Source organism: Nymphalis io, chromosome 20 (genome assembly GCF_905147045.1).
Source record: "Nymphalis io chromosome 20, ilAglIoxx1.1, whole genome shotgun sequence".
Lineage (NCBI taxonomy): Eukaryota > Metazoa > Arthropoda > Insecta > Lepidoptera > Nymphalidae > Nymphalis > Nymphalis io.
The window spans coordinates 5,542,563-5,561,098 of NC_065907.1; the positions used below are offsets into that span (position 1 = coordinate 5,542,563).

Sequence of the window (18,536 nt, forward strand, 5' to 3'; positions counted from 1 at the left end):
CGCTAATAAACATAATGCCTTTCGTATGTACCTTATGTATGTTTCGTACATATTCCTTGCATTACCTTTAAAAAATGTATATATAGCAAACCGAATTCAACCTTCGCGTATCAACCGTATCGATAAGTTTAAATTCCTTTAATACGGCTTCTATAAACTAGGCCAAGCTTATAAAGTCGTTTGCTATTTCAATTAAAAAAACTAGTTCTAAAAATATAAGGTTTAAAAGCTATTTAGATCACAGGATATTGAATAGTTTCAAGTGGTATTTAGTTTTTAAGAATTACATTTAATTACACACGATTGAAGTAAGCTCTCCAAAATTATATAATTTGGTGGTGGTGGTAGAAAACCCAAGTGATTTAGTACCATCTAGTCATTAATTATTCTATCGCCAAATATTATAACTCTATAATTTCCGGTTGATGTGTGCCGGTTTGAAGGGCAAATGAGCCAGTGTAATTTTAGGCGCAAATAACATAACATCTTAGTAGCTAGCCATAATAGGCTAACATTAACGGTATTAATAATAAAAGGTAAGCATTTATTTCAATGCCAATATCTATGGGCATTGGTAATCAATTACCATTACGTAGCCCATTTGCCTGTTTACCATTTAAAAAAAAAACAAGCATCCATTTTCAATAATCATTCTCGTTTTATTTTGTACAGCACTGTATAACACAGTACATATGTTGAATATAAAGAAAACATACTACAGGATTATAAGTAGATTTATTATATACTACCAATAACGATATATCGATGTTTGGTGTTCATTCAAAGCAATATTTTTGTAAATAAATAATCTAATCGTAATTTAGTACTAATCTCCCAGAGTATTATTAACCAAAATATTTTAGCAGAACTGTATCTGAATGAACGGCAAATACTTGTTTTAGTTATAAGTAGCTTTAATAGGTAATTCATACAGCGGTCCGAATGGACACCGGTCCCGCGACCGCAAGTTCGGTTCCCGTGGTCCCGCGCATTCTTGCCGAGGTTAACAACCGGCGCGCGCGCAGTCGTCCTTGATACATGCTCCTTTCTACAGACTCCGACGACTTGAGATTCTTGACTTAACCCCTAAAGCGAGATGTCTCGTCACGCGACATTTCTCAAAACGAGAAAATGTCAAAAAATACTTGTGCTAACAAATTGATATTTATGAAACAGTTTAATATTTAATTTAAACATAAGGAGTTCTCCTTTAATATTAAACTTTTTATCTTATGGCAACAAAAATATAATAACATAACATCGAAGCTAGTTTTTAAATTATCGTGAACAAAATTTATTTTAATTTATTTTTGTATCTGTGTAGTTACCATATATGATGCAATGACATATGGAGCAATTCTGTTTTACAACTTTATTCGTATTATGTTGGACGTTCTCATGTACGTTGGACTTATTGATAAGTATTAGTGCAATGGCGATTAAAAAAAATTAAAAGATACGTTTGAATTTGGAATATAACATGACACTGAGATATACAAAGACTAAGCGAACCGAAAGACATTATGTTTGTAGGTGACAAACAAAAAAAGCATTCTGTCTTCATCGTCAATCTAAATCAAACTTTTACTTTTATTTTTTATCTTATAAGCGCAACTTTTGTATAGCACTTTTTATATCAATGATATTAATATAATAATCACATGCAAAAATTCGAAGAATGTACAAGATAGGCGATAGTCAAGAAAAAGTCGCAAAATAATTAGAAAAAAAGTATAATAACACCTTTTAAAAATAACATTGTTGAAAATGTAAATAACTAAGAATAATATTATACAATATACATGATATGGGATATGTATAAAATGTATCAAGAATTCAAAGTTGAATTTAACGGAAAGAAATAAAACAAAAACACTTAAAATTTTAATGAAGAAAAAACACACCTTATATAGAATATATTATTATGCATGTAAGACAAGTTCCTTCTACGAGTACATACGGCTAGGTACATATGTATGTATATATCAAGTACTTGGAGTGATGTCATTAAAGGTATTGTAAATGTAGGAAAATATAACAAGGTTAAGTATAGTTCGTACATTATCGAGTACGTATTTATTATTCGTAGTAAGAATTATGTTTTTTATTCCAGTTATTTTTGCACTCAAGCTTAACATGAGCGAATGTTTGAACGTTATTATCATGGAAAAAATCTTGTGCGTTTTGTATATGTACATTAACGGCTTTACTTAAAATTGTTGTTCGGTGGGTGAATAGATAAATATAATGTCTTTATCTTTCTAATATCAAATCAATGATGACATAATGAATGAAATCAGTATTTAAATAAACAACGCTATCCAATGTTTATAAGTAAAGCCGCAAATAATTTAACCGCGGTATTGTGGTTTGTCAAAGAGTCGTAAACGAATCTCGACAGATAAGTCGTCCCCATTTTAAGATCAAAAGTCGTTTATAAATCGTTTATAAAATACACAAAAAATAAATAACAAAGTCGTGGATATTTTGGGTTAAGATAATACACTCGTCGTAAGTAAAAAATTGTAAACAATATGTAGGACAATGATAATAAATTTAGGTCTAGTTACGTTTATATACGTATACATCGTATCTGTTTTATCAATGTTAATAATATAATATGTGTCACACAAAAACTCATTAAATTAAGTAATATCGATAGCAGCCTCGTTTAATAAATCATTAAAAATTAATATACGCATTAAATATAATAAAGTATATATGAACGTCTCACTACTACCGTTGATGATTTGGCCGCGAGGAAGACTGGAATGAAACCACGCTGCTGTGGTATTGAGAGTTATTAGATAAAGTATATATATGTACCTGTTTCAGTATTTAGTATGACACATGCAGGTTTCCTAACAATGCTATGCCAACTTCATCAACAAGGCATATATATTTATGTAATAATATTCATATACTGTTCATGAAAACAAAGAGATGCTTGTTTGGATTTGTACGCGTAATCTGTTCTGTAATTTTGCTCTGTAAATTCGCGAAAAGCATTTGAAGCAATTCAAGAGGAACAACGTTGTTATCTCACTCATAATCATACGTCTACATACGCAGACAAGTAATCAATTACAGTTGAAAAAACGTTGTAGTAAACGTAAGTCAGCAGACCATGACAAGAGTTCACAATGCCTGCGATACAATACACCTGTTTTTGTGGTCGGGTTTGCATTAAACAGTGTAGAATTACGGGGTCGTGACGGCGTCACGGGTTAGAACTACTGGGAAAGGGTAAAATAACAAATTAGATTTTGCATAGATGCCATTACCTCTTCGCGTTAAGATATTAGCCTTCTCCCTCTTCTGCACGTTTTACTGGTAAAATTACCAGAGAAAAATTAAAAGGGAGAGGCAGATTCTAATCCGCGAATTCAAGCTCGACTTCTGAAGAGGGAGCAGTCGTGAGGTCAGCAATCCTCGAAGCCTGGGCGATTAAATAAACGGCATACTCTCGTACCAAGGACGAGTGAGGTTCGGACTTTTTGTTTGATACTGCCCTGACGAGGAGCGCGACTGATTTGGCCGCGGCAGAGTAGGCCGAAATCACTATTTGCCTCCACTGAAGTACAAGCGGAGCACAGCACTAAGGGAACCGCTGGGACTACATTTTGGGACTGGGACTTAAGTTATCATCAATCTAACAACGCGGGCTCAAATGATATAAAATACAATATTCAACCAAATTAAATTAAACTTACAAAAAGAAAATCAATCTATTATTAGTCATGCCAATACAAGGAAAATATATCGATCAAATCAAAACTAGATATGATCGGGAAAACCTTCGTTTTAAGTATTTCGTAACATATAATTCCTATAAATATAATGTAATGTAACAATTAATTTATATATTCGCTATGCTAGAAATGAGTAGTATAATATCAAACCACCTGTCATCCTTTGTAGCATTAGTTAGCTGTCTAAGAGTTTCTCTCAGATAACAACTGTATGCAGTTTCAAACAAAGTTGACTCAGCAAAGAGAAACAGTGCACATAAACGCTTTTGTTCGTGAACAATGTAGTTTAAACTAAGCTTATCTTTAATTTAAACAAGCGAATTATAAAACAGTAGTTTCCGCCCATGGCTTCCACCGCGTGAGATATCGCCCCCCCCCCCAACACACGGTGACCTATGTACACCCTGACAACGTGTATGCAAAATTTGATGATGAATTGAGTATTTAAGACGCGAAAGTGTAACAAACAAACAAACTTGCTCCCGCATTTATAATATTAGTTAGGATTTTAAAACAATTCGTAGTTAACCTAAAATATTGACAAGAAAGTAATTAATATAACGGTTATTTTGTGCTAAGTATTACTTTCTAAATAGTTCTTAATTCGATTTTCAAACATTCCAATTAAGATATAAATAAATTGAGAGTGATAAGAAAACGTTACCTAGAACAAAGTTTATCTAGACAACGATATTTCTCAGTAATTAGCATAAAAAGAACGGAAGACCTGAAACAAAAGTCTCATTAAAATGCAATACGATTTGAATAAATATATTTTCTTACTCCTGCCAGCATATTACCGTAAACTAATAAACAAAACTATATCCGTAATAATATATTATTTCCTTTTAAAATTTCTACATAAAACACATTTAAGGATAAGATCCCTTTTAATGTTTAAAATGGTAGGAACTCGCTACTACGAAAAACAATATTTAAGTAACAATATTCATTAAAGAGAAAACTAAAGCTAGAGATAAATACGTCTTATATTACTATAATAAATATGTTTTGTAATAAGATGAGTAAATATGTTTTAGTTTGTATTTTTCTATACCTAAGCGTGTGTAATGTTAAATTATTTAAAAAATGAGGCTATAACCTTTTAATCATTCATTTAATTTGCAATAAAGTAACGAAGCGCATTGTTTTATATAGGTCCTTCAAAAATGAAGGCGCAAACATAACTTCACACATATTTAAACTCGCATAATATAAATTCATAAATATCTTTTAAATTTCGTATTTTTTTTTTACCATAAACTTAAATCCGTTTATGTTTCTGGAATCGTAAAGTTAAGGCAATAAATTGTATTTTTAGTATTTATTGTTTGCCAATCTTAATATTTCAGATGGACCAAAAATAAATACGCCATCATCTTAGTAGATAACATTTTTAAGATGCAGTGTGGGAGTTCGCCTCTACATTCCGACCGTGCCCATATAAATAAATGTCCCGCGTTATTGATATAAAATAAATAATTGATTAGTTCATAAATAAAAGAACGAAGTGTTTATTAATCATATTATTTTTGAAAAAGGCTTCACCAACTGAATTCTTCTGCAAAGAACTGTATATTATATTAAAAATTGTGGATATTATCTACATGATAATTTTGTAGCGTTACAAATGTCACGTCATCAATTGTATATCCACAATAATGTCGATTATATAAAAAAGCGACGTAGAGACTGCGGGATACATTCCTATTAGTAATTCCTTGAAAGAGCCTGCCTGTATAAATAAACTAACTATCACTACTCATTATAAAACGTCCTTCCGCCGCGTCTGTCTGACTTTCTGTCTTAACGCGATTAACTCAAAGATTTTATTACGGTTTTCACCAATGGACAGAGTTATTTATAAGCAATGTTTTGGTGTATAATTTATTAAGGTTATGAGCAATTGACGAAAATATGACTGAAGTGTTTGAAGATGATGGAAAAATCACGACGACTGAAAGCTTTGCTGAAATGAAATGGGTAGCTAGCAATAATTTAATTTATAAAGTAATAATAATAATAACACGATCTAAAAGTGCTAACTTGTTACTATAAAATTGGTTTGGATTTTTTTTATCATATCGTATAAAATATTATTTAAGAAATTTATAAAACTAATACTAAAATGGTCTAACTGTATAAAAAAAACTTAAGACGATTTCGTCGCGTAACACTTGACAACAAATATCAAACCAAAAAGTTTTCTACGAATAAGTTACCAAGAACGAACTATTATATCAAAATAATATAGTTCTTTTATTTATAAACAATAATAAATCCTTATCAAAACAACATCAACATAGAAATTTTAAGCTTCGTGAATGCTATTTGGACTTTTCGTTTAAGGTTATTAAAACTCAAGTGATCTAAATAGTTTTCTAAATATGGGCGCACTGCACAGGTCGTTTGGCATTGGAATAATTTATTTGTGTATTATAAACTTTAAACAAATTATTACACAATATATATATTGGAATAACTTAGTATATATATATATATATAATAAGTATTATTGAATGGCACAAACATTTATTATCACGATGTATTCAATATCTTCAATCTTAAATTATTATTGCAACGATATCAATCACTTGAATTAATCTGTTCTGATATATAAGCCTGAGCTGTTTGTTTGTTTATTTTGCGTTAGATAGCCCATTTATTGAGATAGATAAAAAGTTGGCACAGCAGTAATTTTTTTTTTATTTGAAATAACTAGGTTCAAAAATATTCAGTTGTGAAATTTTAAAGAATCGTTAAGGAACGCTTGTGTGCTAAAGGATATTACACAACCAATGGCTTTTTAGATGATGAAGGTTTGCAACTTTAGGAATGAACAATCGCCTCCAGGCTATTTTCTAACCCGCTGAGTTTCTTTCGCCGGTTCTACTCAGGTCTGAGGTGTTTATTTCCGAAGCGGTGGTAGATTTATGACGATGATGAAGATAAGTAGTCTCCACCATAGACATTTGCACTGTAAGAAATGTTAACCATCCCCTACATCGTCAATGTAAAACCAAACTGAAGAACTAGGTATTATGGTCTCTTATACTTGTAGTTACACTAGCTTGACGGTGAAGGAAAGCTTGACGGTGAAGGAAAACATCAACCCGCATGTGTCTAATTTCATTGAAATTCTGCCACATGTGTATTCTACCAACCCGCATTGGAGCAGCGTGGTGGAATAAGCTCCAAACCTTCTCCTCAAAAGGGAGAGGAGGCCTTAGCCCAGCAGTGGGACATTAACAGGCTGTTACTGTACACTGGCTTTCTCACTCTCCAAACCGAAGCACAGTGATACTATGTATTGCTGTTGCTGACAGTAAATATATGACGAGTGGATGGTTCCTACCCAGGTGGGTTTACACAAAGCCCACCAAGAAGCGCAAGTAAAATCCCCCGTTGCAGCTAGCAAACTCTTAAAAGTAATAATCAACCTTGTAATATTTACTCATTACATGGTCATCGCCCAGGTGTAATAGAAACTTGATTACTTGCGACATCTTATATTGAAAAGATTGAACACGTTGGTGACAAGTATTCTTATTGTATATTTAAAATATATAGATAAAAATTATAGCACTTTTATATTGTGACAGAGTGATATAACTCTTAACTCGAATGACTTTGAATTTAGTTTGATAAATAAGCTATACGCTTACATTAGTTTTTGTATCGCGCGAAGTAAATTTTAATCAATAAATTTCATGCATACATTTAAAGTATTTGTGACTGAATAAAAAAATATGTATTATAAAAAGGGGAGAAATTAAAAATACATTCGAATTTCGTGGTTACGAAATCTCGTGTTCATCGGAAACCATACATATGTTTGTACCAATTACGGTATAATTGATTACAGGCGATCCAATTTCAATTGTAGGATAAATTATTTTAAAAGTTTTTTGTTAATTATATTGCTCATTTATTTTGGAATTACCTTACTTAATTGAAAAATTCAATATTAACTATATAATATAATTATCTTTTTTCCATTTATATCATACAAGGTATTGGGATATAAAAACTAAAGTAACGCTATTAGGAACGACTTACAAACGACGACATCTTTTACTAAAAAAAAAAGAGTTAAAAAATATACTCGACACATCTATTCAAAATAGGTTTTAATATTATTTGTGTAATATAACCATAAAAGATATTTTCCTTAAGTAGGTAAGACAAGCAGCTCTTTATAGTTGGTCCTGCGCCTGAACACTTTCTGAAGTTCCTTCAACGAAATCAGCCAGGAGGCCTTCATAATCATCCGTTCATACTGAAAGGGTATTGTTACCCAAATACATAAGACGCTAAGAACGAACAAATTTCAGCCACGGCAGTCAATCTCAAGGACTAACCAACTACTCTCATAAGAGATATTACCAGCGCAAGTTAGTATTAAAAGCTAGCTTCTCTATAGCAATCTATCACGTAGGTGAAAAATCAAGCGCAAGAACCAAGACTACTTGGTTTCCGAGGTTCGGCACTACATCATCAACAACTTTTTAAGAAGTGGAAATGATAACATCGACAACTTCATAACCCGGCATACCACTTTAAGAAAACTACAGCCTTACTATATTATGATAATAATTATCGGCTATATTAATCATAACACCACGAAGTTCTATGACGCTCACTCACGCACGCACGCACGCACGCCGACACGGACGCACAAAAAAAGAGAGACAGACGAATTTATTTAAGGTAGATTGTTGGCTTGAACTAGTAATAGCTATGAAATAAATTATGCACATTTATAAAAATAGGATAAATTAGTAGGGTAATGTTAATGTGCTAAATGATTACTGAAACTGTACTTGTTAATATTCCATATTAAGTTATATACTTTGTAATTATCCGTGGTATTCCGTATTCAGCACGTGTGAATGTAATTATCTTGAGACTCATTGAAGGTGCAAATGGTATAATCGCTTTATTTCACTCACTGACTTCATCGTAGTAACTTGGTAGCGAATTATATATTGTTCGCTGAAGTACGTTTCTTAAATTTAGACTATTTATATAAAGTAAAGTAAATATTGTGTACATAAGCAGATAAGGCAAGCAAAAAACCTTGGAGAGGCGTACGTTCACCAATAGACACAAATGCGCTAAAGAAGACATACCTATCATTTCATGGTTACAAGCAAATATAGGGCTTAAACATTGCTCGAAATAAACAAGCTTTTTTGTTTAAAGGATATTGTCATTTTTAAACTAACAATGTCTTCTTGTATTAATGTATGTAGAGAGCGTTGTCAGTGTCAAAGTTCTTTCTTTAAACAATAATTCTAATTCTACGAATACGTTGCAAAATATTGTAATTGGTTATATTTTAAATGTCATAAGTCAATATTTAACATACATATAACTAGTTGGAGTACTTCGTTACATAAAGTTATGAGAACCTATATTATGTAGAACATCCTAAACATTAAATTATAAAATAAAACTGATGTGTGCGACATTAATGTTTCCGACTCATAAAGATCGAAATTCTCACGAAACAATCTGACATCTTGAGAAAGAACGCAATTAACAGATGAATAAATTTTACTCTTTCAATTAACGATCAAACACATATAAAAATCCAACTCCATTTTTATGTTATTTTGGATAATGTAGGTTTATAATAAGTCAACATTAGTTCATATTTTTACATATGAGCAGAAATAGATAACCCAGTGGACATAAGATGCGAATCTTAAATGAAGATTGGGTTGAAATCGGGACCAGTACCATTGAAATTTTCTGTGCTTTAACATTTTTAATTGATATCGTGCTCGGTGATGAAGTAAAACATCGTGAGGAGACCTACATAGTTTGATGAAATTTTTGCACATGTTTATGCATCAATCCGCAGTTTCAGCGTGATGGAACATACTCTAAAATTTTCTCTTTGCGCAGCAGTTCGGCCTCTTCAAGTTGATACTTTTATTTTATATTCATATACTATTTTATATTTATTATAAGGATGCACAAACAATATAACAATAAACAAAACAAAAATGTTAAAATAAAAAGAAAAGCTTCATATTAGTAAAGCATATCTTTGTTTATACAGGAAAAAATCATAAAATATTTAATTTAGTACACATCGGCTAAATTAAAAGCTCTCATTCGCAAGGGAAGCGAATTAAATTATAATAAGTAGTTAACCTTGTTTCATAACAGAAAGTGAATTAAGTAGCCCCACGCTTAACTTGAACTCGAGTTTGACAATGGCTTTCGTATCTCACGACCGCTTCGCACCTCTGAATCGCTTATGTAGAACTGTGGTATGTCTATATCACTGATTGTGATAAAATCTACGACGCAAACGACAACGCGACCCGTAAGAAAGTGAAACTACAATAGACTATTTCTTCCAGTGGTAGGGCTTCGTACTGTCGTCTGGGTACCACCTACTCAACAATTATACTATCACCATAAATCAATACTTTTTAAAGAGGTGTACTGGTTTGTAAAATGAGTGACTCGGTATACCAACAAATACAAGAGATATAACGCATTATATTCTGTTATTGAAGGTAAATTGACGATGTAAGAAGGATTATTTTTTTCTCAAGTAATAAAGACATATTGGCAACTGTATATTTTTTATTATTTTGATGTGTCTGCGTATTTTTAATTTCCAAGCAATATTACCATCTCAATATTAAGATTAAAAAGGAGTGGTTTTTTTATACAGCTCGTAGGGCCCGTGTTTATGGGCAAAGGTATTTTTCATCAGGTTGGCCTATTTGTTTGTCTGCACTTGAATGTAAATTAACAAAAAATATTGGAATTAATTTATTAATTTCGTTGTTAAATTCAACTGACTTTAATTTAATTTAGAATTACGTTGCTTTGTGTGAAATTTCGTATTTAAAAATTAAATTTAACTTTCAGACGGCAAAGAATCCTATCTGTATTTTTTATAATTTGAATACTTTAAAAGTTATGTTATATAAATCTTAGAAACAGTAGAAAACATACGATAAGTAATAAATTAATGATTGAGTGCAATTAAGAAGAAAGAAGACCCATGAGTACGACAATGAAAGCTGTTTTCTACTAAATAAAAAAACGTATAGAAATAATTAGATTTTATGCTTCGGTGTAAAGTACAATACCTAATTGTAAATATACGACCAAGTAATATCAACAGTAACAATAACGTTGCTTCGATTTGCTATCCTTTATCAACCGCAAATGTCTGAAAGATATAGCAATATTTTTTTATACTTATTGGTTTTTTCTACACCTATAAACGTTCCTTATCATCACTATTTTTAGATTAATGACCGTATATAATAAATTTCGAGTATAAATAAAATGCGTTTCGCGTATATAATATATTTGTATAGCGACCTAGTTAATGGTATTGATTGCGAATCACGCCTTATGTGGGCTATCGCAAGATAAATAATATCGTTTTGGCGCGTAATTCTGGTAATGTGCCAGTTAATTGCTCGATTACGCAGCAATGGATGTTTGACCGACTTTACCTATCTTATTAGGTAACAGTTACGAGTGACAACATACCTGTTGACATTATTTATTTTCAAAGTTCAAATTTATATTCAGATATATTTTCAATATCGTCTTAAGTTTTCTCTAAAATATATTGATAATCAAAATTATAATCATTTTTAAAAACATAAGTGCCTGCATAACTGCCTGCGAGTATCACACAGCTAGGCAAAGACCTGGATCTTTATACGTTACACACATGCACTCACGATATTTTACTTCAATACTGAACACGAGATGAATTATAAAATCGACTGAAGTACACGAAATTCAGTGACGCCTGTGAAGATTTGAAGCCGTAATGTTTAGTTAAAATTCACGTATTCTAGCCACTGGGCCTCAGCTCATTATAGCGTTTGAATTAATAATTAAAACATTTTCAGAATTATAGTACATATTTAAATCGATGATAAATAAATAAGGTAGCCTGATTTAATCTCAAACAATATTATATTCTATTTAAATTCGTTAAGTAAAAACATTTAGATTATCAAAACAAGTATTTGTATCGTAAGCATTGAGCATTAGCATTTCGTTTTTTTAACGTAACTTGATCCTTGAACAATTCCACAAAACCAATTGAAACAGATTCCAAGAAGGATCGGTCAAATAGTTTGTTGAAATAAGATTAATGTATAAACTTGCCCGTTTTCAATTTAAATTAATACTATATAAAAAGTTATATAAGCTAGAATATTTGTTAAAACAAAAACTTGGCCTGTCAATATAACAATTTATAAAGTAAAGTTTTTTTTTTAACAAAGCTGGCACAGCACGTATATCCCCTCGCCAGCGTAGACACAGTCGATAAACGGATTTCGCTCAATTTCCCGCACAAATGCAAGTGGAATTTAAAAACTTGACCTCTTTTCAAAAATTCAATACTCGTCTGTTTTTATGTAACGGATTATCTGTAGTAATATTATAATGCTGACTCTTTTTTAGAATAAAAAAGTTTTGAATTCGATAGCTCATTTATTAAGAAAGGCTATAAGATAAACACATCACGCCAAAATCTACGGAGGCGGAGCAGTAACGTTTAAAGCCATTGAACCAGCTAGTCGATTACAAAATGCATAAAACATAATATGTAAATATTAACTAAATAAATAAAACATTAAAAACATTCAAAACAAAATATATATTGTTTATTCATTTAAAAAGGAGAAATTCTAATCTAATGTATATAAATTTTGTCTAAAAGTCCAATGCAGCAAACTCGAGGGGTTCAAAGCGAAGCTTTTGAAAATGTAGGGCGTACAATATAGGATTCTGTTTAATGAAGTTGTTAACTCTAGACTAGTGTAGTATTCCCGAGAGCAAGTTTTATTAGTAAGCAGTACTTTCAGTGCTATCAACCTTTGTGTAAATTGCATACTTTAGAGGAGTATGAGATAATAATTTTCTCGTTAAAACTTCCTACTCTTATTGGTGCGGCTCTTGGTTTACTTTTTTTGCATCATAATTACATATAAAATGAAGTAACATGAATTTTTTAAACTGTTTGTAAAGTGGTATTAATTTTTGCCTATTAACGAAGAAATATGTTTTATGACTGCCTCGTTGGTTTAGTGCTATGTAAAGCCGTGAACCCGGAGGTCCTGGGTTCAATTCCCAGGTCGGGCCAATAAAAACTTATTGGGTTTTTCTGTGAGAAAATTCTCAGTAGCAGCTCGGAGTCTGGAAGTTGGAGGTGTTTTCCTTTTTACATGAAATTCAGTCGTGCTTGTTTTTGATGAATACTGATACCAGACATTTTTAACCATTTTCATCATGTATCATTTTTTGATTATATCTACGTATAAAAAAATCGCCGTGTATAGATCATATGTCGATAATTATTTAACAGGACACACTCTCAAACTCCTTCAGGCGCGAATAATGAGATATTATTTTACAGCGTGCGTTCGATTCTTTTGTAATTTTAAGCCATGTGACAATGATTCAAATTTACACGCTCGTAAGAAAGATTTTTTAAACGCATAGTGTTAGAAACTAGTTACCGTCTGGTTGACAATAGCTTACTACAAGTTTCTTTACAATTTCATTAACGCCTTCCATTTCACATGTGTTGTGTTCGTCAAGTTAGTATGAGTGAGGGAGATAACATAACTACTTACAAGACATAGAACAACGCATTCCTTGAATGTTATTTTCACATAATTATTTTTTTAAATTAATAATTATAATTATCTTAAAAGGGTAAAAAAATTTAATGAATCATTTTTAATATGATCAAAAAATAGTTTTGTTAGTTTTAATTAATGTTATAAATACTATTCTGGTTGCGCTCTCCGGTAAGTGAGGGTATATTTAATCAGTTTCTGTTATTACTTACTCGTATTACAAAAGTATATATGTAATTCTGTTGGAGTTTCTTATTATTCAAAAAATACTTTTTCTTGTTTAATATATTAAAATATTAAATAAAAACATTTCTCTTTACAATATCTGCTTTACTTAAAATGAATACTTTGAACTTGAATTTAAACTTTTAATACCAAAAATAAATTTGGTATTCAAATTTGAGAGCATACAAATGTAATGCAAAAGCAATCAAATGCAAAGTTTCTAAATATTATGTTTAGTGTCATTTCTATTAAGCTGTTTGCTCTTAGTATAACTGTAGTTCCGAGACAACTTCTAAAGCCCTGTGTGCACAGGTGAAAAGAGTTACGCAAGCGAATACCGCAGCGGACGTATCGACCGGCCAGCAACTGCCTATGCAGTTGCTGGCCTTATTGTGCTTTACTTGGTATCCAGTGCGAAGATTAATGACCAGTTATATAGTTTTTGTAGTTTTCAGTTTGTATTAAATCCTGCAAAGATATAAACATCACATGTGCCTTTTTGGTTTAAATTATAACACTTTTAATAGCATTATGACACTTTTTATACAGATAATATTAAAAAAATCACTTTTTATAGCTTTAAATAAGAACAAAGAAAACATTAACCTAAACCTTAACACGAATTTTGAAATGAAACTAAGATTTCACAGTAAATTTTCTCTTAAAAATACACGATGTAAAAACATATTATTATAATGTACAATAAGCTGTCTACACGAAAAAAAGCTTGATTTTGAATGAGTAATACGGAATGGTTATTGTATCACATTCAGGATTGTAAAAAGAGGGGCATCAGCCACATTCCTGTCTCCTTTCACGCTTGCCTTAATAGCGATTAAATGTCAAACGATGGATCTGGTTTGCATCACCGATCTTTATGTTGAATGAGACCTGTCTGCATTCTTAACGGCCCTACCACGCATGTTGGGAATTGAAAAAGAGCACAACTATTTATTAATAGGTTGTATTATTTTTGTTATTTATATATCGTTTCGTTTTGTTTAAATGAAATAAAATAAGCATGTACGGTAATTGTAATACTTAAGGATTCCTTATTGTAATTTTAGGAAGACACTTTAAGTAAAAACCATTCCATACACCATCAAAACCCCTTAAACTAAGAATTCTATTACCTACGTCATGTCCATTGTGCCTGTAATTCCACTGGTCAATCCATCCTTCAAAATAGGACATAGCAACAACAAGTATGCGGTAACATAATATTACCAATATTTCCACCCAGACGGGCCTGCACAAAGCACTACTTACCCAAGTTCAAAATATAAAGAAACTAGTTAAATTATGCTTATTATTTAATATTAGTTTTGTTTCTTTTACTCTCATTTGGATATATACATTTTTATATAGTTTAATTTTATATTAATACAAATTATTTTATACAATAAACCCTATGTGAAAATTGTAGTCGGAATGAGTTAAAACTAAATAACATTTTAACAATAGATTTATGATTCATACTTCGTAAAATGAATAATATTTTACGGATAATATTCAATATCTCCCGCTCGAATAGAATTCTCAATACGAAAGTTTACGTAACGTAACAATTTTAAAGAAAGTTTATATTGAAATATGAGGTACTCGTATTTTATATCAAGATTCTTACGTCTTAGTTGACATAAAGCAGTTTTATTGAAAGAAAAACCACGAATAGGTTTTTTATTCATGTTTCGGTCCGTTTTTTAGAAAAAAGTACTATATTTGATGCTGTATAATTTAAACCTTAAACCTTTAACCTTAGGACCTTTAAACCGGCTAAAGAGTAATTAAATTAAACAGTGAATATTTGGAATTATCCAAAGTCCTTATATTTTTCTTTGATCGTTCCCGTTGTGTGCGCGTCAGGGCACTCACCCTGAGACTTGCACAGCAGCTGATGCAACCCAGTCAGGACGACATAGTAAATTCTTGCGATCGTCATGAGCAAAAATTGTATTAATATTGTAATAACATTAGAAACTAATGCCTTGCAAAAGATTAAGGGTTAAGAATGTTTATTGGATTACGTATTACCTCTTTGTTCATGTTATATTATACCTTCTAAAATATCGAGTATGCACTGGACTTACACATTATGTATACAAATAAACTTAATTACAAGAAATAGTATAAAACCTTGAATTATTAACGTAATTAGGTAACCATATTAACTATTAGGCTTACTGTTAATACTAATTTGCTTTTAATGCGAAAACTAGTATCAATTATGAACAATAACCAAAATGAGTAAAAGCAACAAGTGCTTCAAAGCTCGAAGGAACCATTGATGATTCAGCTTCGTACAAACGTTGAGGCAAAAAAAAATCCCGCTTTGCGGAAAGGTTCGACTACCTGCATGTCTTCAACTAAGGCGGATCACAAGCTTATTGAATTATTGCTTTAATATTAATACAAATGTCAGAATAAAAAGTATATTTTCGCATTTTGTCTTAAAATTGATCGTATTTAATTTATAATGAAATTTTATACCTACTCTGTTTCAAGTTACCTTAGACAAGAATAATAAAGTTACAGCTTTACTTATAAACGTATTAATTGCGTAATTAGTTCAACAACGCTGTGTCTTGTTCTTTAGAATGTTAAATAACTGATGACAAAAAGAGAGACATCAAATTTTAAGTTAAAATTATTATAGAAAATGAGAAATCTTGACTTTGATTTTATACAAAATCTTTATTATATTAACTGGTACAGTATACTGATATTTCAGATGGAAATATCATCGGAAAATTAACGAAATGGCACAAACTATATTTACAAATATTTATTTATGTGTCGATGACACATCGACTGATACTTTATATCCTATTCTTCTCGTTTTCGGTAGTTGATCTGTCGTAACGGTGACTCATTTGACATAATTAAAAAACCATTAAGATTTTTAGATTATTGAACCGTGTCGTAATACTGTGCGACAATTTTAATATAATTGTGTTTATAATATATATTAAAGTGTATAATATTAAATTTTTTACTTTATATTCAAAATGAATACTATAGAATAGAAAAATAATCTACGTAAATTATACACACAATTTTGTATACACTTTTTGCTATTAATAATAAAATAGTTTTTAGTGTGTAATTATATTCGACTGATCCTTCGGCTTCGCTACTAAACACTTAAATCGGGAACACCAATTAAAAATTAAGTATAAAAATCAAATCCACCTGTTGAAAGGCGCACCTGGCCCTTAAATTAACACAAGGGTGTCATCCTTTGATACAAACCATCCTTCCGACCGTACAAATATTTAAACTTAGCGTGACCGAAGAGAAATTATAGGATGTCGGTTGCATTGAATAGCACCTTAAGCGACTATCGTACCTTTATCAAGAGGAATAACTTTTTTTGTATAAATATACCTACACATTCATAATTATAGATGTGTAAACTAGTCGGGCAAGTGACTAGTACAATATCCGGTTTCTCATACCTTTTTCGCTGGTGGCATGAGATCCTCTTGCCAGAGTACCGCTTTGTTTAGATATCCTGCTACACAATATACTTAAATCAATCCACAATACACTTTACACAAAACATAAAAACTTTGGTTAAGCTCTAATGTAATTAAATTAAGGTTCACTTCTGTTATCAATAAAGAACACTTATAACTTTGTAACTTCTAAAACGTATTTTCGTTTTCCTTAATGTTATTATTCAAAACTTTTCACTATTTTTTTTTTTTGTTGTCGGTGATAAGAGCGTAAAATTTTAATTACACCGCGTGTATCATGAACGTAAGCGACCGTCGGCCGTCGACTGGTAAAGTAGTAACGTACCTACACAAGTCTAGCGGCGGGCGCGTACACCATCGGGTGGGAGGAAGGCAACGAGATAGAAATATAAAACGCATTCAAGAAAGAGAGAGACAAAAACGAACGTCATCACCGGTACACGAGTAACATCTATAATGCAACTAATGAAAATTGTCTTTTAAACCTATAAAAACACTCAACGCCTAGTGTATCTACATTTTTACAACGTAATACCGGTTTTACCTGTGCTCGGCCGCGTGCCGATAAGGTAATTTGAATTCCATCGGAGTGAAAAAGATGGAGGTTTCTGACGGAGGCTTTAACGGACACAATGAACAATATGTCAAAGGGATTCATAGCTTGAAGTAAAACGTTAATTTGAATAATGGAAATTTTAACGGTCACAACAGATCGCATGGCCCGAAACCTGACTGACGACCGGGTTGTTGTTGACGACTGGTATGTTGTATTCTATCAGATAATCCACGAGACATACAAACATCAGAAAATGTACCATTAATTAAATAGTTGTAATAGTTGTTTGGTGAAATTCTTTACTTTCTAATTGCTCGCGCCATTGGCAGCGCGTAATAAAACCATAAGATTTGTTAACTCTTAACAAAACAAACCCTACGCCAAATAGTGTGAGATTGAATAACCGAACGGGTATCGGTTATTATCATCGGTGATTCAGACGTACTCTTTTGTTTGGCTTTCTTATTGGAGGACAACGGAGCTTTACTTTTACCAATTAGCTAGGTTGTACACGCTCAATCGACGACAACGACGGCTTTGTTTTACAAAAACAAGTGAAAAGCATGTTAAAAGTCCTCAATATCGACACACTTAACTCGTTTCCTATTGTTTTCATTGCTTTATAGATTTCCCGCCGTTGTAATTCGTTCGCAAAGCATGACTTGATATATAAAATTATTTAAACCGAAAAAGGATTTATTATTAAATTTAAACGTAATCGTTTTATTTTTTAAACAATAATAATATTGTACAATGTTTGTAAAGTCCTATTAACAGCTTAATCATACTAAAATAATAATTAAATATGATATTATGACCACTTTTACATTACCGATAGTAAACGTTAATAACATTTTAATAACGCCGTTAACTATAT

The 18,536-nt window shown here is 31.4% G+C and overlaps 2 protein-coding genes across 8 annotated transcripts in view; one reads left to right on the forward strand and one right to left on the reverse strand.

The window, feature by feature from the left end:
- Window positions 1–18,536, forward strand: part of LOC126776258 (aurora kinase B) — a 216,423-nt gene that overhangs the window by 175,022 nt on the left and 22,865 nt on the right. The window lies entirely within an intron of this gene.
- The window catches only part of LOC126776243 (uncharacterized), a 58,251-nt gene that overhangs the window by 25,407 nt on the left and 14,308 nt on the right, over window positions 1–18,536 (reverse strand). The window contains exon 1 of one of the 7 annotated variants that reach the window (XM_050498554.1): window positions 17,083–17,395. The exons of the other annotated variants lie outside the window; for them this stretch is intronic. The gene's annotated coding sequence lies outside the window, so the exon portion shown is untranslated. Of the gene's footprint in view, window positions 1–17,082; window positions 17,396–18,536 lie in introns of those variants that run through there. 7 annotated transcript variants of the gene reach the window in all.